The 26,084-nt window shown below is 34.8% G+C and overlaps 1 protein-coding gene across 3 annotated transcripts in view; it reads right to left on the minus strand.

The window, feature by feature from the left end:
* Window positions 1–26,084, minus strand: part of LOC128265222 (carbonic anhydrase-related protein 10) — an 86,503-nt gene that overhangs the window by 56,928 nt on the left and 3,491 nt on the right. For 2 of the 3 annotated variants that reach the window (XM_053001098.1, XM_053001095.1), the window contains exon 2: window positions 24,371–25,014. The gene's annotated coding sequence lies outside the window, so the exon portion shown is untranslated. Of the gene's footprint in view, window positions 1–7,968; window positions 8,268–24,370; window positions 25,015–26,084 lie in introns of those variants that run through there. The other variant, XM_053001097.1, reaches the window with a different exon arrangement.

Consider the following 26,084-nt stretch of genomic DNA (forward strand, 5'->3'; position numbering starts at 1 on the left):
TTAACTATGTTTATACGATGGCCGTTTCATGAAATGTATTTCCTTACAAACGAAAGTTGACTATAGTTTAAGATTAAAACAAATAATGTGGCAACGCCATACTCAGAAGCAAACAATTGAAATTAAATTCTTCTCATTCTTTAAAAGTTTATTTTGTCTTTACTTTGTTTTATTGTTAAATAGTTTTCAGTTCGCTTGGGCAATAAAAAGGACTAAAAATCGGCTAAAATAATAATGCCAGCAGAGGTGCCAGACATGTTAACTTGAGACTGGTCTGGTAACTCTGCTTATATTATTTAACGAATTCGTCTGTTTTGATTTCATGTATTCGAGAATTTATAAAGCGCATGGCAGAAACAAAGTAATACACACACTATACACAACAAAATGAGCTGGAAAAACCCCGAGCAAGCAAATGGCGAATGCTGAATGCCAGGAATGCCAGAAATGCCGGAATGGCTTCGTTGTAGGCGTAACAATAAGGCGACCAGTCCAAACAGGACCTCCACTTATGTCAGACCAAATCAAGCGTAACACCCCCTTTTCCCCTCGTCTTTCCCCCCGGTTTTAGACGTTTCTGCCTTAATTTACGTTTTATGTCATGTCACGGGCGTAATTGAAAATTTCCCCCAGCTTTCACATGTTTGCATATGCGAGTTAATCCTCGATCGAAGCTAATGAAGCCATCGCAAGGCTACGGAATTCAAAACCAATCAAAAAGGGTAGGTTTACTGCTGATTTGCTGAAAATAAGACTACTTTGTTTTGCAAGTTACAGCCACAACAGATTTATTAAGCAAATAAGTCAAATTAAAAGAAAAATGCATATAATCATTTTAATTTGAACCAATCAAAAAGCAATTGATAGTTGTTTGTTAACTTATGAGGAACAACATGTCTTAAAAACTATAGAATACCTCTTTTAAATAGTTAAGACATGTATAAAATAAATAAGTTAAGTTAGAAGTAAAAATTATTTGCATAAATAATCATTTTATTTTAAATTAACTCAAAACAATTGGGTTACACAATATCGTTGGAAATAGAGTATAATTTTTTTAAATAATGAACATCTGTATTTCCCTTAACATAAGATTTAAAAGTAAAATGCATAGAATCATTCTATAATGGACCAACCCAAAAGGGATTCTTAGTAAATTTATTTAAACAATAAAATATCAAAAATTAATAACAATAATAAAAAAGATTTAAATATAGAAATATTAAATGTCACAAAAAGTTAAAAATAAGGTATAAAATTATTTGTATTTTAATTAGCGAAAAGAGGTTCGTAGTAAATTTAAATGTTCAAATAAATAATACAATTCTCATTGTCTAACATTTATCTCTTTTTATAAAAGAACATTCTACTAGGCACAAATAGTAACACACACAAACAAATCATTTTTTAAAATGATTAAAAAATATTGTGAATAACATTTGATTAAAATAAAAAAACAAACAAAAATTTAAGAAATCTAAGGGGAAACATAATATGATAAATAATTCAAAATGTATTGCCAATATAAATAAATAAAATATTTGAAAAAGCACACATGTTGTATGCATATTTTATAGCCAAAAAATAAAAAATGACTGTTTTTTGATAGTTAGTTTTTGTGCTTAGCACAACCTGGATATTGTGGTCGAATTTTTATGAAGTGCAACAAACAGCAATTAAAAATAAAGATCATTGTTATTGAACCACTTTCGGTTTGAATTATTTTCCCGAATTTCCATTTTTAACCAAACAAACTGTGCATTCCATTTGATCAGTCAGTTGTGATAAGTGAAATTCATTTGCCAACTTTTGCGAGCACTTTCCTCTTGGGGCAATCATCGTGTAGGCCAGTATTTAAACTGCACTTCTCAATTAACTTGCTGGGAAAAAGCAACTCGAGTAGACGAAGACGAAAACGAAATTGAAGACGCACAACAATGGCAGCAGATTATGCAATTTGAATGCAGCCTTATCTAGCATTTCAGGCATTTGTCACACAGTTTACACATTTGGCACACATTTTATTTGAATTTTAATAAGTCGCCTTTTTGTGCCAGAGCAAAGAATATATATAAAATGCTACGAGAGTTTAAGCACAATTGTGCTGCATTTTATTCCATAAATAATTGAGATGTTTTTTTATGTTGCAGATGTATGGTGGTAGACTTAAATGCATCGCATTTATTTTGGGCTTTAAGGCAGGTCCATATGGGCTGTCTGATTTGGGGGCTTTAAAAAGCATTTGGTCTTTAATTTTGCCGCTTTAAACGATATTTATTTTCTAGCATCGAAACTGACCTTTACATTGGCCTCAAATTAGCGTACAAACAACAAAAACGGGACGATGAAAGCCCTAAATTATTGAAAACATTTTATTTCGGACTACTGACAATTGGGCTTAACTTGTAAATGAAAAATAATCCCCTAGGGATATCTGCCTGTGTCCGATTAGCCGCAGGTCTCCTGTACTCTGTACTGTGTTCTGTGTACTCTGTACTTTGGAATCCAGAAACACAAATCATTCGCAGGCCATTGGATCCTTAATTTGCTTTAAATAAATTTTATTGGCATTGCCATGCAGCTGAGCAGCTGCAGCACCTCGAAAGCCCTTTTTACCCGCAACTAAATGACATTTATTGTCAGCTTGGCAAAAGGGTCGGAAAACGCGGGGAAAAGCGGCCTTGGGTGGGTACGTTACGAAAATGTCTTTTCATATTTTTCATGCACAATTGCAGCCTTGCTGCGTTGCATTTTCATCTGCCTCCATATAGTACATACAAATGAGGCCATAAAAATAGTAGTTTTTTAACTTAAGGAAATGGCAATCAAAACTAGTTTTAAAGCCACTTTTGAATTTATTTATTAATATTTTTATGAGCCTTATTCTTTAAACTTTAGTAGGCACAAGTATAAATCCACATTTTTCATAAAATGTTGGTTTAATATTTTATTAATAAAATAATGTTTTGATTTTAAAAATTGTTTAATGTGTTATGCCAACACAAAGTGCACATAAAATCATTAGCTCGAATATTTTAAAAATGGATTTTATAAAAAATTATTGCTAGTTTAAATGTTTATTGGAAAACTAAAACAATGTATAAAAGTTTTTTAAACGTAACTTTGGGAGCATATAGAAAAAAAACAGTATTAAAAGTATCAAAAGTTGTTTAGATTTATTTTTTTTAATTATCAACTAAACGTTAAGAACGCTTTTCTATGCCCCAAAGGTAAGTTTTTGAGCACTTAAGATTGCCTCACTACTATTATTATGACCGTAGCTGTATATATATTTTACTTTTGCGTATTTATTTATTGACCAGGTCCAGAGCCATTCCATTCCATACCATACCATTCCATTCCGGTTTCATTTGCGGCCCGCGAATAAGAATTTTGCAATGGCTGACAAATTTATTTCGTTTGCCGCCGGTGGTTTTTCTTTTGCATTGCCGCACCCGCACCCCTCGGTTTTTTCACATCCAAAAATCCCCCCTTTTGTTCTTTTCATTTTCGCAATGTGTCGGGACCTGCCATGCATATTAAAATGTTCAAAAAAAAAAAACACACACACACAGAGTGAAAGCACCTCTCGCTGGCCATTTATAGTACTGTTGCATATTCATTATTGAAAAGTTTTTCAGCCTCCACCGCCGCCGCCTACAACTCATAATAAAAATGATAAGCAAATGTTTTTAAATCTACCAACTACATATATATATATAGTATATATGCGTGTATATATATTAAATGTATTGCCCTGGCTATGCAAACACATGAATGGCGATTTCCTTGAGGGATCAAATAAGTGCTTCATTTTATTTTATTTTATTTCATTTTAAATTTATTTGCTCGCCAGCACCGCTCGCAATTATTTCAGTTTCGAATCAATTCATTTGCCAATTAGTCGAGCAGAAGACCATTGTCCCCAATAACGGCCAAAAGAGATCGTATTTTTAGTTGCAAACTGAGATTACAATAGAATTTTGGAAATACGTCGTTCACTGTGTGTTGTGTGTTGGAATAAAAAACTACGATCTTTTTATTGTGTATTTATTTTAAAGAGTGATTGCAAATTGTTGGTTTAAGATTATGCCCTTACTCTTCTTTATCTAAAAACATACTTTTTTGATTTTGAATTTTCTTTAAATTACTAAACTCAATGCTGCCATAATAAAATTGTGTTTGACTTTTCATTTTATTCTGAAATATATTTTAAGCTTTTTTTAAACAATTATTTGTAATGTTTGTATATATTCGTTTCAGATTATGCACTTTATCTTCTTTTATTACTTTTAAATTTTGAAGAAATATAAATAATTTGTATAATTTGATATATTATTCTCAAAATGTAATTTAAGAAATAAGAGTTATAGCTTTATACTTTATTTTCTCACTTTTGTGTAAATATATATTCAATTAGTAATTGTACTATTTTGTGTTTCAACAAACCTACATTTTCCATGTCTATTAATGAATGTTTTTTCCATTTTTCGTTAACATTTCACAACGAAATCTGCAGTTAAACTTTTGCAAGCCGAATCCCTTACTCCTTGGCCTTTTCAGATTTTCACAACTAATTACATTTTGCGACAGCGCAGCCTTAGAACTTTCCTCTTTCCGGCCAAGTTGATCAAACTAGTTTGTTTGGCTTCGCCAATTTATTTTCGGGTCTTTTACGGGATTTGATAATACTTCTACTGCTACTTCTAGTTCTAGTTCTACCAACACTTGGTCACAGATCGTCACAGCTGATGCACACAGTATAAAATGTGTGTGCTGTAATCTGGGAAAACGTTAAGTGTTTGGCCGCAAAAATCGGTTGTAAAACTAAGACGACGGGGAATATTATTATATACAATGGCGTGCCATGTCGTGCGTTACGACTTTCGGCGTAACACTTGCGTGAAGCATTAGAGGAAATTCCTGGCCATTCGTAAAACCTAAACGACTGCTAATTGAAATATTAACACCTAAACGGACGATGACGATGACGATGACGATGTCACCGCAAAACTGGCTTGTGTGTGTGTGAGTGTGTGCAATTAAACGAAACGCGCATAACAATTGGCCAACCACAATATGCGACCTCAAAAACATAAACAACCGCAAATGTTGCGTCATGAACACGCAAATGGCTAAAAAAAAAATAAACAACAAAAAAAGTAGATATATAGAAAAGGGGACATTTGTAGTGTCCCCCATAAAATCACGGCAACGGAAAACAAATAAATTGTATTCCTTTCATTTGATAATTTGGTATTTTAGTTTGAGTTCTCATTGAAGCTTCATATGTAACTTTTCCAAATTTCTAATATTATACTACGCAGCATTTCTTTAACCATATTGAAAATTACTCTTTTGTTGCATATATCAAATCACTTCATTTTTATATTCAATAGATTTTACGGTTTTCTAAATCAGTATTTAAGTTACAGTTACTGTTTTTTATCTAATTACAATAGATCAGAAGAATATTTTTTGTAAAATTAATTATTTTAGGTTTTTTAGCGAACTAATTAAATTCCATTTATTGTTATCAAAACGTTTTTAAAATTTATAAAGTTGCTCACACAATTCCAAACACTCAGGGAACTAAATATTATTAGTTCGGTTTGTTAATTTAAAAAAAGCTTATCCAATTTATATCCTTTGTACTTACAACAATGCTGGGGTTGGACTTTTATCGCTATTATAAATTATTAATTTTCAAATCTTTTTCCTTCTGTGCATTATTTAAATATCTGTTATCCCAAGTATTTCTTAATTTAATTTGAATCAATAACAACTGGGGTTTCAAAACATATATTAACTTTGCCTAATATTTTATGCTGAAATTTACCTATAATTCAATTTAGTTCTTAAATTTATTGTCAAAGAATTGCATCTAAAACATTTCTTGGTTTCCTGAAACAAAATCTCTTTGATTTATTAAATTGTATTAAATTGTTGAAATAAATAATCCTTTGTCTTTAATTCCTTTTTTTAAGTAATATTTATTTAATTTCCTGACAAAAACTAAAAGTTTAAGCCCATAGAGCACCCACAAAATTGAAATATTTCAAAAGCGAATCACTTTCTGCCATTGGCTTTCGAAAAACCCAAATAAACCAGGTGAAATGGGGCTCCGAAACAGCAACCTAATGCAGTATTTTGTTGCAGAAGTATCTCAACCAGGACAAAGGACTCTAAGCCTGTGTCGATTCAGATCTCCGGCTGAATGCAACTTGATTGGCGACTGCAATCCGGATTCAAAATCAGAACCAGAATCAAAAGAAGCCGTTCGTTCGGTTCGTTCTGCATGTGCGCAACAAATTTTTATGAAAATTCTTTTTATTAATTTCGTTTTGATTTCGTATGGCTATTTTTTGGCACACGGCATGAAAAACATGCAAAAAAAAAATGGCAAATAAATTGCCAGCTTGATTTTATTGTCGGCAGACTGATGATGTTGATGGCGACGCCGTTCGGGGAAATTGTTTGCAAATATTTGTGCAATGTCTTGTTTTGTTTTCTGTTATGCCCAAATTGTGTGTGTGTGTGTGAAACTGTTGTTGTTTGCTCAAAAATTGGCCATTTGATTGATGAAAATTTGATGGAATATATTTGCCACAAATATTCGCATAACGAGCAGTCCGCTTCCCATTGATTACAATCGCTTCGCGTTAACTAATCCGCCTCAATTGAGCCATTATTAAAGCCATCAGCACTGCCGCTTATCAAAATTACTCATTTATTAATAATAATTATTAAATTAGCCCCCAAGTGGTCGGCTCTTATCAAGATTTGAAATGGAATATCACATAATCACGGCTGTTAAACTGGGTATTTTACAAATGCTGTCATTGAAAGATCAGCGATTTGCTAAGCAAACTGTGCTACTTAATTATAGTCACTGCATTCATTGGGAATTTAAGTTTATGAAAATTTAAAAACGTTGCAAAATAAAGAAACTTTTTACAAAACTTTACAGAGAATATATTTTAAAAAATGCTTGTTCTCAAAAAAAAGGGTGGTAAAAATATAATTTTTTCTGCTTATAACAAACTAAACAAAAATATTTAGTGCACTTAAATTTAGCTTTTAATTAATTTACTTGGCAAGTTTATTTTTTTGTTTTGACTTTTAATTTTGTTTTTTTAAGCACTTTGTTTTTATGATTTTAATTTCTTTGTGATACTGGGTGTTTACAAGTAAATTTAAAACTACTTAATTCAAAGTCATTGGAAAGGTTTTTTTGATTTGAAATTTATTTATTTAAAATATTTTCACAATTAACCGCTTAATTTACAGTCATTAGAATTGTTTTCTTTTTTGACTCGATTCAAAATATTAAGACTCTTTTAAAAACCACTCCACCCAAAATCCAAAAAAAGTGCTGGAAAACTCTTTACAAGCATTTTGGAAACACAAGTCTCCGTTGTTTTCGGTTTCTGCAACAATACCCAACTTTTTAATGCACAAACTATTGAATAGCGTTAAATGAATATCAAATTGGAAACCACTTCTCAAATGCACTCCACTGGAAGCTGACACTTTGGAAGGCGGAAATCTTTGGGGATTCCCCTGCTGACTGCACTACCGTTTCCGGCACTCGAAGTTGCCATTTGAAATCGCAATCGAGAAACGATTAGTCAACAAGCGTTTGGCTTTGTCTTCGATTTCCTGGCATAGCGAAAAGTGGGCGTTTCGAAACTGGCTAATGAAAATTACAAGGCGACGAGAGGGAAAAAGAAAAACCATGTGAGTTTGTTTTGCCTGTTTGATTATAATGAGCACAAATTACGTTGATTTGGGGCCTTTTTTTGGCCATGGTTTGTTTACGGCTTCGCTTTGATTCGGTTGCGGTTGCAATTTGTTTTTGACAGAAGTCAAACCCCCGAATGTGTGTGTGTTTTTTTGGGGTTTGTGTTGTGTGTGTGTTCTGTGGGAACCTCGCATTAGTTGCTGGGGAAATTTCATTGGCTTTACCTTTTAATTTGACTAATTCTACGCCCCGATTTGCTCTTTTCTTCTTGGCTTTTATTTCATTTAATTTTTAGTTAAAGGCGGCACGCAACAAAAACAACAAAAACAAATCGCTTTAATAGGTTTTTATTAATTTTTTTCTTCTTTTTTTTTGTTTTTAGCCCACTCTCGCTTCGAACTTGGCTCTTAAGTGCACTTTGCACTTTGCAATTTATTTTTCCCGCTGCGAGTTTTGGTTTAATTTGGTTTCGAGTGACAAAAAAGAGAAACAGGACCAAGGACGACTGACTACCGCACGTGTTGACGCTTCAAACAAAACTGTTGCGCGGCTGAAGAAGTCGCACTCGAGTCCTTGGCCCTCGGCTCCGATGGCAAACAAAAAGCATAAAACGGCAGCCGAAAGGACCTTCGGCTTTCGATCGGGTCCTTCAGCACTGCCGTTGGCTGTGGAGCAGCACGGCGGCCCTTGGCCTCGCATCCTGCTTACAAAACTGGCCATCGGCGCCTGCGCCCCTTCGTTAAATTCCGGGCCGAAGGCATGCCGAACACCCGAAAGGACACCAGCCGAACGAAAACGAGCGAAAAGCCGAACCGAAATCACTCTCCTCGTGGTGAGTTTCATTAAGCCGGCTTCTCGGAGAGTTTTGTTTACGTTTTGTGTTTACATTCCAGCAAAAGTCCTGGAAACACGTGGCTGTTTTGCCACAACAACAACAAAGAGGAAAAGGACAAAGGACGAAGGACGAGGTAAGGTGTTACGAGTTCGTTGAATCCTTGCATAGTCAGGCGGAAGTGGAATGCTGGCAAGTGCCATTGAAAAGCTGATTTTATTGACTGCCAGTCGAATGCGACTTTCAAAACAAAATATCAAATTCTTAGCATTCAACGGATTGCCCTGCAATTAAATTCGGCTAAACTTGGGGGAAAAACTATAATTAAGTTTGCAAAATATACACATATTTTATCTAAATTACATCTTATTTAAAAGCTTAAACTTGGGGGAAAACTATAATTTGGTTTGCAAAATATACACATGTTTTATTTTAATAACATCTTAACATCATATAGTGTAACACCAATGTAAAAATTTATTTAAAAATATGGTATTTAAAATTGCAAAAAACATACAAATAAATGTCAACCGCTTTAGCTAATTGAAACCTGAACTGCTAAATGTTAAATTGAAAACGTAGCAGTTTAGGACACTGCGTGTATAATTTTGTCAGCTCCTTTCGCATCCTTCGAATGCAAAAGTATCTGGCAGCTGCAACCTGAGTTCAGCATCGAGAGTCCAGCATCCTGGAGTCCTGACTTCCGTTCTGCCTGCATTTCGTGCGCATTTTTCCATCTGATTTGACATTTGTGCTAGGTAAACACAAGAATGCCAGCAACTTTTAATAAGACCAAGGAAGTGGAGTGTGGAGTGTTGAGTGTCGAGTGTAGAGTGTCGAGATTCTGGCCAGTCTTGGCCAGAGAAATGCTTTTAAGTTTCACTCTGTGTGTGTTTGTGCGTGTCTTTGTGTGTGTTTTGGTGTGTGTTTTTGTGTATGTGCGTGTGTGTGTTGGCTCTTTTTTGAGCAATTTAGTTTGCTGCCATTTGCCACAAATGAAATTCGCTTTTTTGGGCCGCCACGGCGTATGCGTCATGTGTTTGCACTGCACTTGTTCCTGCCGAAGGATGAGTTTTCCCATTCCCCACCAAACTGACTACAAAGTGGACATACAGAACTGAACAGAACTGAACCGAAGCGAAGCGAACCAAACCAAACCAAACCAAACTGAACGCTCTAACTAGCTGCCCCGTCGAATGTTTGTTTGTTTGCTCAATTTTAATTAAATTTTTAGCATTGCTCGTGTTTTGTTTGGCACGAAAATTTAAGCAAATTAATTGGCGCCCAATAAGAGAGAAATCAAGTGAAATGTTTGCCAGTCGGTAAGTAATTTTAATTAATTTACCCCACCCAACCCACTCACCCCCCACTCCCACTCACACTCCGCGCAGGCAAAGCTAAAATTGCAATTGCAATCAATGCGAAATCAAGTCAAAAGCCCAATCAAGTTGTTTAATAGTGGGGCAGTGGGTGAGTCGCTGGGTGGTTGGGTGGTGCGACCTGCAGGTGTCAGGCTCATCAACAGGTGCGAAATTCGAATGGTGGATACCCTGGCAGCAAAAAAAGAATATGACAAAAAAAAATAATCTAAAAACAACTCCAAATTAGTTTTACAACATTAAAAATGATCAGAAAAATAAAATAAATAAATCATAAAAACTCTCATTGGAACAATCGGAAAAATGTATGACAAAAATTAAACCTTCGCCGTTTTTCAAGTCTTTTAAATATAGGTATACTTTGATATTTTAATATCAGAATTTTGGTTTTAATTCTATTAAAATATAGAAAAGATGCCATATTAACAATCGAATAATTTAGCGGAAAGTCATCATAGCCTTACTGTTTAAAATTTGAAATGTAGTTGTATTTTTAAGAATATTAAATTTTTAAATAGATGCAGGGTATTTAAATGTCGGCTTGCTTATTGAATTTGTATTAATTTAATATATTTAAAAATAGAATACTTTTACAAACAATATGTCAGTAAATGAGAATAGTTTTATTAGTAATTGTGTTTAATTTTATTCTTCTTTGTTTTAGTAATATCATTTAGAATAAATACAATTTTTAAAACAAATTAAAAACTTATAGAATTAAGTTCTTTTTATGATTAACTTTTATTGTAAGCTTTAGCACTAGGAATATAATATAAATAAATTTAACTTAAATAATTTAAATTTAATAATTCAGACATTTCTTGCTTAAATAAGAAAATAAGAAAAATGAACTTTTAAAAACTGATTAATGCTCAAGATTTGGCTATTTTCAAAAAACTTTCAACTTAAAATTCGTTGGAACTTTATTTAAGAAAAATGTGTTCAGCATACCCCGCTACCCATTAAAAGCTAGCACACACGTGAGACAGGAAACGGCCTTCAGCCCCACATGTCCAAAAGTTCTTTATTACCTTCGAAGCTGGATTATTAAAATTTCATCGAATTACGTGCGAATAATACGAAATCGCTCTGGCACTCTATAAGTCGCCTTGGCTTTAGCTCTATATTTACCTCCTCTTCGCTGCCAGTCAGTGTACAATTAAGTTTAGCAGTCGAGAAAAAACGAAAGCCAAGACAAAAGCCCAGGAATCGGTAAACAAAAGTTATCAAATTTTTATTGCATTCGGACATTTAGCTGGCTCAAGGTTGCATTTTCAATCGAGCAGTAAAAAAATAACAAGATTAGCTATATATACAATGTATTATATAGACAGGCGATATAGAAAAGTAAGGCATTTCTGCAGCTTCAGCTTCAATGGTGATGATGATGAGTGGGCTGCCCCACAATAAAGCAAAACTTTTTTGATTACTTTATGCTAACGGCAGCTGCGTCGCGTCCACATCTAGTTTTTGGCTCTGGCCGCAAAGTAATTGCAGGACCAACACTGCAAAAAATCAGGGGCACCGCGGCGGCAGGGGCTGGACATGAGGAAATGACCACCACCACCGCCGACAGATGTCTGTACATGGTCTGCCATGCGGCGACTTTCGGGGCACCCAGCCACATATTGAGAGAGTTATAAAACTGGCCAGCAAAAAATGGCATCTGATTTTGCCACAAACACTTAATATACCCTATGGCTAAAGCAAATAAGTAAAATAGTTGAAATGATTAAAAAAACAATAAATTATGTCTTATGAAATATAGAGTTATTTGTCAATTAAATTTAAGCATGGAATTTAAAAGTATTATTCTGCTTATGAATTTATATAATAAATTATTTCTTCTGAATTATATATTTATTTAAAACGTAAATAAATTTAAAAATATTAAATAATGAATAGTATAAACGATGTCTTTACATATATTTGGAAAAAATACTTGTACATTCTTAGTTTGTAACATAAAAAAATGCAAAAATCTATTCATATTTCGACCAAAAAACCAAAAACTCCTTCTATTTTCAGGGTATTCAACTAGCCAAAACTGAATGTGCTGCAAATGTAATTAAGCGAAAGACGCTTGAAATGCGAGAGCTTGACCGCTCATAAAACTTTGACAATGCTGACCTGCCACGCCCCCAACCGCCTTTTCTGCCCACAGTGAATGACCTTTTTATTAGCCGAGAAACATTTGAATTCAGCTGGTTAACAGCAAAAAAACACAAGAGACTGGGCCTGAAAGTACATGCATTACTCATACGACATGTTGTCGTTAGTTACAAATTAAATTCACAAAACGGCAGCTGGAGCGACAGGTCGGGATTGGGATTGGGATTGGTATAGAGATTGAGATTGAGATTGGGTTCAGGGTTCAAAGTTCAGAGTTTGAGAACTGCTGGCCCAGAAAATGGAACTGCACTTGCCACACTTGATTGGTTAGCACTAAGCGGGAAATTTGCCAGCCATAAATGTCGGTTGGGCAGTCAGTCCTCTACCGCAATCCTTTTGCCCCGGTTTTTCCTGCCCCACAAAAATTTACATGCGCTCAAATTTTTAGCAGCCGCCTTTTTTCTGTTCATTTTTCCAGCCGCTGGTCATTGCCTGTATGTATAAATATATTTATGTATATATATATATATATATATCTGCATATATATATTTAAAGCACCAAATGTTAACTTGGCTGGCCAAAAATGTTCGCAGCCAGCTAAAGTTTCTGCAGCTTCCCTGGCTGCTTCGGTTCGTCTCCCTTTTTTTCCCCGACCCTCTTGCTTGCATATGTGCCGGTTAAGTGGTTTTTGTGGCTGAAAAGCAGAAAACTCATTAAAGTTTATTTCAAACACCAACAACAACGGCAGCTACAACAGAATGGCAGCAGTGGCTCGGACGGAAAATAGGGTTTTTAGCAAACTTCGGTCAAAAATTAAGACATATGCTCAGGCCGAAACTGAAACTGAAACAGAACAGCAACGAACTTCACAGTCTTTGTCCATATCTATACAGTTATGCATGTCTCCGACTTGACACCCTTTCTCTATATATATATATATATATATACTTTATAAGCATATATATATTGACATGCACTTCGATGGGTGGTGGAAAAAGGGAAAATCCTGCAAAGTGGCCACTTTTGCTGCGGCTTTCTGGCCCCAAAACTTTGCCAAGTGCAGAGAGTTTGAAGGCGTGTGGGGGGAGGGTTGATAGAGAGGCTTGGTTAACCCTCTGAAAGAACAACAAAACTCCCATTGAGTAACCCACGAGGGTCAATTTACTCAATTCTGAATTTTTCACTGCCAGCCCAATGGATCTCGGAAAAAAGAAATTTTCACATGGCAAGCAGTTACGATCGCTGAAAATAAGATACACTATTACATTAGCTGTTCAAGCAAAGTAAGTACAATTTAATACTCTTTATGCAAACAACTCAAGGAAACTTCTTCCAAGAACTTTAAAAACATTTGGTCCTTCGAGCTGGATCTCAAAAGAATAATTTTATGCTCAAATTGAGTACAATAAATACAAGAATTACATTTTTGATTATAGAAGATATAAGATAAGCAGTGTAGTAAAACAAAACACCAAACTAGTTACCTGTATCTGTTTAATGATATAATTTTCAAGTTATAAAATTAAAAAAATATAACAACAAATTAAATTTAAATTTATAGAAATCTTTAATAACTTTAAACTTGTTAAAAAATATATGTTTAAGAACTAAGCAATAAATCTGTTTTTATATCTGATGCCCATATTTCAACAATACAAATTTTAAAGGTATGGTAAATATTATTCTTCCATCAGCTTATATAAGCACTTTTCACTTGTGTTCGTTTTCCTTTGCTTAGCTATTTTTTTCTGAAATTAAGCTATATTAAGCCACGATGAAAGAGAATATAATTTAAATTACTTTATGGATATCTTTAATACAAGCCAACCCCCAATCAGGGACATAAACAGAAGAGAAGCGCAAGGACTGTGTGTGTGTGTTAAATATGGCATTATATTGTCTGTGTCGCAGCATGTGTTTGGTTAGTTGGTCATTTGGTCAGTGGGCTGGTCTGCTGCTTTGCTGCTTTGCTGCTCTTGTTGTTGGCCCACTCGGCACAAATTAAACAATCTGTTGACAACTATTGGCCACAAAATCTTTGTTAATTGCCTTTTTGTCTGGCCTCAAGGCGGGTGTGTGTATCTAATGGACCACCCACCGTTTGCTAATTGCTTTTACCCCACCGCCTCTTTCGTGTGTTTCGGTACGGGTGCCGAGCAATGATATGAAATTAATATAATCGGTTGGCGTTTAAACTGCTATTTGGTAAATTTAATTACACTTCAACCGCACACACATTTCAAGGGGTTCTCTGGATTTGAATTTAACAGAAAAGTCGGTCTAGCCTACTGGTGTTTATACACTAAGCTAAAATTCCAGTCGACTATTGATTATATTGAAAATTATTCTAACAGAATAATATTATAAATATATAAAAAAATAAAACAAATGGACTAGAATAGAATAGATAAGGAATTTCTTTACTTCTTTTTATCTGAAATACTTAAAATATTGAGTTCATAAAAAATACTTTTCCAAAATATAAGATCACAAATACTTCAATACCCTTAGAAAAAGAAAATAATAAATACATGTAGTTAAATAAAAATACAGTGCATAGACTTTCCAAGAAATATAGAAAATACAAAAAATCAAAGCATAAACGATAACGAATTTAAATATATGTATATATAAGCATCGCGAAGATTATAGCCAATCTGATCGGAGTTCAAAGGTCAATCGAGCTCTGAGAGCGACGTGAAAATTAAAACACGACTTGAGACACAAGTCCGAGTCGCAATAGGGACACTGAAATGGAATCATTAAGGCAAGAAACAATCTAATTTAAAGTTTACAAGTAACGAGCCAAACAACAAATGCACATAGCCAAGAAAAAGAGAAAGAGATGGTGCGAAGAGGAGAGCGAAAGAGAGCGGTATATGGGGCGGGCGGAAACGACTTGCAACATGCAATTTGTTATCTCAAGTATGCAAAATTATGAAAGTTTATTTAAAAGTTATGCCACGGCCCGCTCTTTTGGCTGCCAGGAAAGCCAGCCAACCGAGCAGGATAATAATTGTGCCGCCTCCAGAAGCAGACGCAGAGATACTTGCCTCCGCACACACAGATACTTTCCGCTTACAGATACTTTCTCCACACAGACACTTGCCACACACACAAACAGAAATACACTCACACACAACACACTCTCACACATTATTCAAGTTAGCGGCGACAATTTATTAGTTTTACAATACAACTTGGCAAATTGGTGTATAAATCTTGGCGCCTCGCGAGGCTACTTCTACTGCGCTCCTTTAAGACCGCTCCTCTGATCTTAGCTAGAGTTTCGAAATGTGTCGGGAAATCTGTAAGCTAAACAAGTGGAAATTATCATCCCTGCAATTTTTTATTATTTTTGGAAACAACTGAAGGCAAACTACTTCGAGAATTCACGCTATAATCAAAATTTGGTCCTTCGAGCCGGATCTTAAAAGATTTCCGGTGCTACTAAACTCCCAAACATTATACCATATTTATTTTCTGATCTTCTTCCTAGAATTTATGGATACGCATCCCCTATGGGTCGTATCGCCCTTAATGCCCAATGGAGTCCGATTCTTTTGGGGCTTCTTCGAAATAGCCATAGTTTCTGGATGAAAAATAATAGTCCTCAGCAGGAAAATCATACAAAAGTTAAAAAAAAATCTTGCCGTCATGATGAAAGCCACAATTATACTGGGATATTTGTAGAGGACTCATTGGATTTCTTTGTTATACTTTGCGTTGTTTACTTGATTTCTCGACTGATTGTGCTTATTTATATATGCACAACTTTTTTGTCTACTTTATCAGCATACAGGCTAAGTAAACATAAAATATAAAGCATTCAATATTCATATTAATTTAGTAAATATATAATTTATTTTTAAAAATTTACGTTTCGTCGAGGATGATAATAAACAACGCTAACGCATAATAATAATTAAAATACTTGTAAAAAAAATTATTATATTTTTGTTGATTTGAGAAAACTAAAGACAGCATAGTGATATTTGAAATTCATACTTATATATATACATATACAATATATATATTAAGTAAATCCAGGTTTGGGGGAAGTTCTTCGATGAATACCCGTTTGGTTTGCTATACGGCTTTCCCATTTCGAATTTCGAGAAGGAATGCCCAAGGCCGGTAATAGTATAGTTGGAAGGATGGTGTCCTGAAGATCGTTGTCCTGAATGTCCTGCCTTGCAATCTGTCCCACGAAAGTCAAAACAATAATTCGAAATATAATCGAGCGCGGTGCGTCCATACTGAACGATGGAAAGTCATCGACTAAGGCAGCAAATTTCATTTTTAATTTAAAAAACAAATACACAAACAACAATTTTTTGCAGTTAATGGAACAAAAAAATAAATTTAAGATGCGATAGGGATTATATTATTTGATTCATTAAGAAACAAAATGACGTAATGAAAAGTCATACAGACGAGCATTACTGTGTTTATGTATTGACTTACTATTATTGTTATGATTATTATTGGTGTCTATGATTGCCTATGATTTAAGTCCTTTTTGTTCCACTGTTTTAATGTGCTTATTCCGCAATTCGACCTTGAACGCGATTATTGCTCTATGGGCATTGCATTATTTTTTTACCGACGTATTCAAAATTTTTTTCTGATCTCGGATTGTTGAACTCAATTAACACTCGGACAAATGGAGACTTCAGTCACTCTGATAACCCCTTTCCGATTTTCCTTTTTCCCTGACAGTTTTCTAACTTCTTCAATTAAACACTGGAAAAATAAAACCAACGCCATGGCTTGGAAAAAGTAACTCTACAGTGGGAATCCTGTAGTGCTTAAAAAAAAGGAGAACAAAAAAAATATTAACAAGATAGGGTTTTTTTTTAAACCTTGTTTATTACGAGTTATTGAAACAACTCTTAAGATGATTACCCATCATTCATTTTTTATCATGTTGCTGGGGTTTTTTTGGTAAGAGATATTGTGTACGTATGTACCATACATATGTTGTTCCGGAGTCAGGGTTAATTTAAAACACCCATTTATAAGCGTATCATTGTCATTTGTTCCTTTCGAAAGGCCCTAATGTGGGAGCGAACATCAGACGGTGGCGGCAGCTTGCGCTTTATGATTTAATAACGTTGCATGGGTGTGCGCCCCCCTTTTCAGCGCCCTTTTCCCAGCCACCCATGCACATTATCAACAACAACGTTGTCGTTTGCCGGGCGCTCAATTGGGTGCACCGAGAGAAACGTTAACAAATATGTTGGATATATGAAAAAAATGTATTTCTCTCTATATAAATGTTTGATTGTAGTAAAACTTGTATTAATACAATAGATTAAAAAATCAAACATTTGATAAATTTTATTAAAAATTAAAGTTTAAAGTTCTAGTACTTAAAAAAAAATGTTGCGAACATGTAAAAAATATTGTTAAAAAGTTTTGTGTGGCAACATTTTTTTCCAGTGTTATTTTGAGATGGCTTTGAACTGGGCGTTGTTTCCATCTTGGGCCTCGTCGAGCGCTCACATTATCTGGCTCTGGTGCATGTCATCGCTGGGAAAAGTTGTCTCCGCTTCGTCTTCCTTTTTTCCCCGCTTTTGCGCTCGCTTTTCCCTAGGTTTTCCCCCGGCTTTTCCCCGCTATTCCCTCGCTTTTCCCTCGCTTTTCCCTCGCTTTTCCGCACAGTGTCATCTCCCGTTGTCCCTGTCGTCGTCGTCGGGCCATATTAAATTGTGTTAAACACTTGCGCCATGCATGTCACACGGCACCAAGCCCCTCGTCCTTGGGCCACCCCTTCCCCCTTCCCCCTCCGTCCGTTTATCCACCCCTTTCCCTCTTTTTTTTTACCACCCACTTTTGTGCAATGGCGCGTGTTTTGCCATGTAACTCGTTTTGTCTCCAGCTCCTTTCCTTCTTTTCTCTGCATTTCTCTTTTTTTTTTTTTATAATTTTTTTTTTTTTGGGTGAGGTAGCTTTTTTATGCCCGCTTCATTTCCGGCAAATTAAAACGCATACGGCGCCACCCGAGTAAAATTCTGGTAAAAAAAAAATAATAAACACTAATTTCACAGCCGTGACACTCGTAGTTTTCGCTATTTTTCACAGTATTTCCTCGGGGGTCACATAATTTCTGGTTCAGTTTCTGCCCAGTTTCCAATTTATTTGTTTGTCAGGGGATTTGCACTCAGCCCTCTCAATGGGTTGTCTTCTGTTGTTTATTTTTATTTTGTATTTTTTTTTTTTGTTCTCTGTATGTGTTTGTGTAAATTTTTGCCATTTTCTGTTTGCACCTCGCCTCATAATTAAAAGCTGCACTACGAATTTTTCAATAACTGCCATAAATCAGGCATATGGAAGCCAAAGGGAGTTGGCCATAAATAACTTTACAGCCAGCACACACACACACACACACACACACACACATGGCCATGGCCATCGCAATTGGAGGGCGTACAAGGCAGAAAAAGAGGCGTGGCAGAGGGTCTTCGAACAGCTCCATCGATGACCCAGTCAAGCATGAAAAGCCCCCACTTGGCTCCTTATTAGTCATGCCTGAGATCGTCCGACGACACTCGCGGTAAATGCAATCGAAGAGTCGAGGAAAGCGAATTAAAACTTTAATAAGGAGCCTGCTGGGGAAAGCAGAAATTAAAGGCAATTCGGTAGGTCAATTTAAAGACAAAGAAAAGTCTGAAAAATATTGATAGAAAATTGATAACTAGACCAGAAAAAATACAGCTTAAAGGCTTAATTTTTGTGCAGCTAACGAACTAATCTCACTGTTGCTTATTCTAGTGACAGTAGGCTATAGAAAAAAAAATACATCAACTTCCAATTTTTTCTACTCAATAAAACATTAAAAGAAAAATAAAAAAACAATACCCATCACTCTTCAACAAACAGTTTTGTTTTTGCCAAAATTCCCAGACTTTAAAGATAAATTTAAAGAAATTCTTTAAAATATTTGTTGGTGTTCAAATATAAGTATTTTGTTTACCTGGATGTGCCAAAGGAAATCCATTAAGATTTCAATCATTAATACTAGCACCTCACTTTCACGCAGCTTTAATAAGTTATTGAGTCACTTTGTTGTACGCCAAATTGCATTATTTCCATTACGGGGTTCTTTGTACCTGTGCTACTTTTAATTAAGGCTTCCTAAACCACAAACATATGCATACTATGTAGGAGGGGGAATATATCATAACTATAGATTGCGGTTGCCATATTTGCTGTTCCTCCTTCTTTCATAAAATGCACATGTATAACAGGAAATTAAAAATATATACGCTGCATTTGGGCACCTGTGTGTGTGTGTGTGTGTGTGTGTACACTGATTAACAAATGGGAAAAGTAAAAATAAATATTGGGCTATTGAAATAAAAATTGTATATTTAATATTTAAATTAAATTTTAAATCATTATATTAAGTACAGTGCATATTTAATTACATGATCTTAATATAAAAATATTTTAAATTATTTGGAATACATTAGATTTAATCGCCTTTAAGTTAAATTTTTCAGATATTAAAATCAATTCCAAAATCAGTAAAAATAAACTAATATTAAGAGATTTCAATATCTTAATATTAAAAACAACTAAAAACCGCAATGCTTGCAAATCAAAGCATAAAACATTTAAATTGAGGACAAAATACTTGGATTTACAACATTTTTTTTTACTAGTGTATTTGTGAGAATGCATAGGTGTTTGTGTGTGCGAGTGTGTGTTGCCTACTTTTTGGCGTTCTGCTGGTTCTTTTTGCTTTTGTCTGCTCACTTGTTGGTTGGGTTTTGTTTGCTTGTTTGCTTTGTTTTCCACATGGGCCACATTATTATGATGTCTCTTCTCTTTTCGCCTGAATGAAGTGCATCGCACATAAGGGAGTCGAGTGTGTGTGTGAGTACGTTGGTGTGTCAGTGTGTGTGTGCGAGTCCCAGAGATGGCCAACTATTTACAGTCTCCAAAGGATTTTATTATAGATTTAAAAAATCTAAACTCGTCCAATTTTGTACACTTAAGGCAACAAATTAAAATCGAATTATATACAAAATACGTTAGATTAAATGTCATAAAAAGTTTTTCAAAAGCAGTAGCTACAGTATTTCACATATTTAAGAACTTTCCATGACTTAAAGTGACAACTCAAATTGTTTCAAAATTATATATTTAAATTGAATTTTTGCATGAAAAGTAAACACTAAAAGTTAATATATTTTAATAGTTGATAAAAATGCACAGTCATTAAAAAATTAGCTTTAATATGTTTTACATATACCTAACATGCTTTAGATTGTTCAATAATATTGTAAATATTTTAATTTCAATTTTTTTTTTTTAAATTCATATTTAAAACAAAACTATAAGCAGCCTTATTTGACTTTTAGAAAAGAATATTCCAAGCATCTTTCTTTTCATTCAGACGTTTAATAATTAAATAAAATATATATACTTTTAAATCAAAGTTTAAAGATCCTCTTGTACATATATCGCATAAATAGATCACCGTTCGTGTCACGCTGCCATCTCTAGCGACACACACGTTTCAGAGGTCGACTGGCAGCGTCAGCTTCGCGATTTTTCATCAAAGTCACGGCGGGCAAAAGTTGGCGAGAAGCTGCCCCATTGTTGCTTCTGACACTGACACCGGAAATGAACACATTTTCCGGTGCCATACGTGTGTGCGCGTCCCCCTCTGCGAGTGAGTACACACACACACCACCCACGCAACACACACAGCTACAATAACGATCAAAATAATAGTACTTGAACAATGATAATTGCTCGAAGTCATAACTTTTAAGGCATGGATTATCCATTAATGCTTACACTCAGAAAACTAAATTCCTTGATTTTAGAAAAAACTGCCTTAAAATTGAATATATTTGCCTTAAATTTGAGCCTTTCATACAAAATTTAGGAATAAAACTAAAAATTTTGTATGGTAGGCTCAAATTTATAACTATTGTTTCTAATGTTATGGCAATTTGGTCTTAAAATTAAGGCAATTCAGTTTTCTGAGTGTACTTAACAATAAACAAAATGAATATTAAAAAACTTTGATGTGGTTTAAGTTTGTCAAGGAAAATTTAAACTTTTTATAATTCCTTAAGAATTTTAAGGAATTATAAAAGTTTAAGTTTTCAATGTACTGTAGTTAATGATTTTGTAACAGTTTAGGAAAACAAGCACTTTGCATTGGAATACAATTGTTGGTAATATCTAATCCATTTATTATATTACAAATAAAAAATATATATTTAAAAAAATTTTTTTTTTGTGGATATTCATGTTTGCCCCATTTAGTTAATAATACTAGCTTTATAGTACTAGCTTTATAATACAAAGTAGCTTCCAAACAATTTTTGATTGAAATTTGTATAAGCTAAAAAGAAACTGTTATTTTTACCGCAAGTGTGTATATTGTGAAACCACCCACTGGGAGATTGAAAGTCGCTTAATGTATTGTTTTCCAGCGCTGACTTTCGGCTTTCAGCTTTCGACTTTCGGATTTCAGCGTTCAGATTTCACATTCATTTCAGGAGACAAACAAAAAATACCCACGGATACCATTTGAATACCCACGAACCGCCGGCTGATCTCCCACTTATTAGTGTTAAAGGTAAGGTCGAAAGACAGGGCTTCCGTCCGGCGAATTTAATTACTCGAGATTGCTCGCGACCCATGCGAAAGGTGTTAATGAGATTGCTCTGCCGACTGCGGCTTTGCCAAGCCAACTCGGCAACTTGGGACTCTACAGTTCACTACGGTACTCAAAGGCCCACGAATCCGGGGTCCTGAAAGAATTATGCAAGTAAGTGCAGCGGGGCACTCACTCGGATTAGATCAGGTCTTATAATCAGAAAAGCCTTCATTTCTGGGCCAACAACTTGGCCCACTTCAATCCAAAATGTCATAGTTCTAGTAAGTAATAGTTCACTAACAAAGAAATGGAATAGTATAAATAAATATCTAACTATGGAATTCAAAAAGTACAATTTTATCTTTAAATTATATAGCAAGTCTTTATATTAAGTTCAATGCACATTAAATTGCATGATTTAATAATACAACATTTTTAATAATGTGGAAATATAAGATTTAAAATAATTAATAATTAAAGTGCATTTTATTTAAGTTAAATATGGTTTAATTTTTATTAAAATAAGTAAATTTTTATATGTAAGACAATAAGTCAAGTTCAATTGAAATTTTTAAGTTCTATACCACTTAAAACTTGTGGTTTTATTATTAAATATTGTGCATTAAAATTTTCCAATTTAAAGTTGTTCATATTTATGAGCCATTTTAGCTGTTACAGACATCATTTTCAACAGAATTTGAATGGACTTCTGGTTTTTTGTAAGTTTGTAAGAGATTTCCGTAGCACATTTTCCACAATCCACAGTCAATCAATTGATTTGAAAGCAAGTGTAATAAGCTGCAGTGAATGTTTAACACAAAATCACTGAATGTTGGACAGATAATTTCTGGCTGCTGCTTGACTATTTTTCTTTTTCTCTACTTTCCCGACTTTCTCATCTAATTTTCCTGTGTCTGATGGCACCTTAATTAGCTGTTTAAAACGTTTCGGCAGCTGCCAAAACAATTACACGCTTTATTTCCATGAAACGGCATTGCCACTCCTTAACCCCTGACCCCTAACCCCTGACCCCTGACCCCTTGTTCCGCCCCCCTGTAAACTCCTGTTGCTGCAGCTGGGTATCTAATCCAGGTCTCAAATCGTTTTACGCTGTCGTCGCATGTGGGCATTAAGTTAAATGCCGGCATAGACGACAGGAACAATGATGATGATGGGGTCCTACAGTCGATGATAATGATAATGATGATAGTGGTGACCATGCTGGTGGTGGGCGGCTAAACGTTATTATGACGTTAAGATTGTGGAAGCCCGTCGAGAACATCAGCACAATCTGCTGATTTATATTATTGTCACGTTTATGGGCAGATTGGGATTGAAATTGAGGCGACAGCGACAGCGCCAACGAGAAGATGGGTTAAATAGTTGCCTGCTTTGGTGCATTGCACTTTTTTAGCAGGCAATTAAAGGTACTCAGCAATAGAAGAAAATATATATGTATAAATCATGAAATGCGAATGTCTAGAGACAGCTGCTGTAAATGAATAATGAATGCCAATTCAGCGAAAAATATATATTCAATTCAATTTCGATGCGTCACTCGAACGCCGCTGTCGCTCATTAATTTATGACAGTCATTTTTAACGCTTTGCTGCCCACGATGCCCTGCAAGTGACAGTTGATGCTGATGCCGATGCTGATGCTGCCACGCCCCCCTAACCACCCACCGCCCCCATCTAACGCCCTCCCTTTCGCATGCGTCAAATATTCCTAGTGCCATTTTTCAATTGAATTGAATAAATTTCTGAATTTCTGAATTTCTGAATTTTTCTGAACTGAGTGCATGAATGACGGAGCCGTAGGACAAGAAAAACAAGAATAAGCCACGCATCTACGACTAGCTGACTATGTTTTCGTTATTTTTAAAAGATCGGGATAATTCCCTATAGTTTGGAGGAAATCCTTTAAAATTATACATTGCTATTTAATATCTACCATAATTTTATACATTTTGTCTTCTTTTCAGTAGGGAAAGTAGTTCCTATCCAATTACAAATGTCTTAGCTAAATTGCACATAAAAAAAGCTTAATTTTAAGGGGGATAAATTAAATATATTTTCTAGATTTATTCTTCTATTTCTATGCTATTTCTATCATACTAAAAAGCTAGCTGACAAGAGAAATATCAATCAAATAAATTCATATTTATTTTAATAAAAATAATTTTTGTTGGTAATTAAGTGTAAACAAAAGTAACAAATCATAATTTTGTATACGGCTCATCGGAAAATCTCTTGCAAAATGTTAAAAAGATCTTAAATGATTTAGTTTACTCCCTTGTGCCCCAAATATTATTATTTATAATATTTGTTGTATTAAGAAATTTTTATAAAAATGTAGTTAATTTTCAATAAGTGTAAACGAAAGTAATAAATCATTAGTTTTATATAGCTCACTGGCTCATCAGATAATTAATTCGGTTTTTTTTTTTATAAAATATTTATCATGGGGGTAAAGAAAACTTTAAAAAATTGTGATTACATTTAAAGAAATGTAAACAAAAGTAATAAATTAAGCTCTTTGGAAAATCCCTTGCAAAATGTTTCACATATCTTCAATCAGGTATTACAACTTAATTCAGTTATTTTTCTTGTTCCCTAAATATTATTTATGTCAGCATTTTATACACCCAAAGAGTATTGTTCAATTCGCTCACCTGCAAATCGCCATTATTCCGACTTGGTGTATGCCGAATGATTTGTGTTTGGCCCCTTTGTTGACGGACGTCGAGGACCGAGCATTTCGACGGCAAAGGGGCCATTTGGCCGGACTCTAAAGTGGTCATATTTCACGCTCCTCTGATGGGCCTTGTCAACGTTTTGGCACCCGCCTGCTGACTTTTCTTTGCTTCTTCCACCAGCCAATCCAATCCAATCCAGCCGTACATGGGCAGACATTACACTTTAATTAACTACAAATCCACTGCAATTGCCTTTCTCCATTTCTCCATTTCACCATTACACCATTACACAACGCCCCCTTTTTTGGCTAGTTTTGAGCTAATAAAACATTCCAAATATTTTTGTCGGCTCGTTTCTTGGCCGGAGGAGTGTGTAATTTTGCACATTTCATAGGAAAAGTTGTGGGGCTCACGCAAAAAACTTTTGCAGGCAACACACACACACAAGGCACAGTGGAACCGATGGCTGAAATAACAAGGTAAAATTAGAAACAGTTTTGCACTTAAATTACATATACAAAAGGCCTGTTTAATACTTATCCACGAAGTCTTCAAACATTCTTTACAGTTTTTAAAACAACCATTAGGGTTTTTTGTTGAAGATTGCATTTTTGGTGAACCTTTAAAAAAAGCCAGAAGTATGATGAATATGATTGTGATTAACGAGAAAAATTTTAATATTTTCTAGTTCTTATTAATATTTAAAAGATTTGAATAATATAAGATATAAACATATAAATACATTTTAAGGCCCAAAATTAAATGCTTACATATTTTCTTATGTTCTTATATGATATATTGAATATATACATTATATTTATATGTAAAGTATTACCAAAAATTAATATAGAGCTGAAAACGATTTTTAATTTCTGTGACTCCCAATTTGAAAACATAAAATATTTGTTCAATTTCAGAATCAACATAAGATTTTAAAAAAGCTTTTTTGGCTAACTGGAAAAGCTGGTTTTGAGGATGAAATGGGTTGAAAAATCAAGCAAAAAATTACTTAACCAATTTGGTTTCTAAAATGTAAGCAAATTAACTTCAAAACTTATCAAAAACTCTTCGGAATCTGGAAATGCATTTTTTCTGGTTGAGTTTCAAATGCTGTGACACCCACTTTTCGCACATAAAATAAATGTTGAATTTTAAAATCAACACTAGGATGCCAAGATTTGCATACAGTGCTGAGGAAAAGTTTCTGGGCAAAGATTAACTGAACCCAGAGTAGGCAACAAAAAGGGGGGCGTTTTCAGGATGGGGTTTTGGGCGGGAGGATATGTGCGTGTTTCTGGCGGCACATGTTTGGCAATGCGGTAAACCAAATTATGTGCTTAGCAAGTTGCCGCTGCGACCAGAGTCAGTGCAATCCAGAACCTTTGTGTACTGCAGCTGCATTTGCACAGCACATCGCCACACAGAAATGCAGAAATGCAGCAACGCAAAAACGCAGTCTTTGAGCCTCTTCTGCTCCTTGCACTTGGCCGATTTTACTGCTGGCTCTGGTTTGGTTTGGTTTGGTTTGGTTTGGTTCGGTTCGGTTTGCACAGGTGCTTCCAGCAACTTTGTTTCCAGCAGCATGATTAAAAAGTTTCACCCCAGCGAAGCAATAGAAAGCCGAGATTGTCAGTGCCCCAAGAAATGTCAACACGCGTTGTTTTATTTTACGCAAGGACCAAAAAGGTAG

This window comes from Drosophila gunungcola, unplaced genomic scaffold, assembly GCF_025200985.1.
Source record: "Drosophila gunungcola strain Sukarami unplaced genomic scaffold, Dgunungcola_SK_2 000103F, whole genome shotgun sequence".
Taxonomy (NCBI): domain Eukaryota; kingdom Metazoa; phylum Arthropoda; class Insecta; order Diptera; family Drosophilidae; genus Drosophila; species Drosophila gunungcola.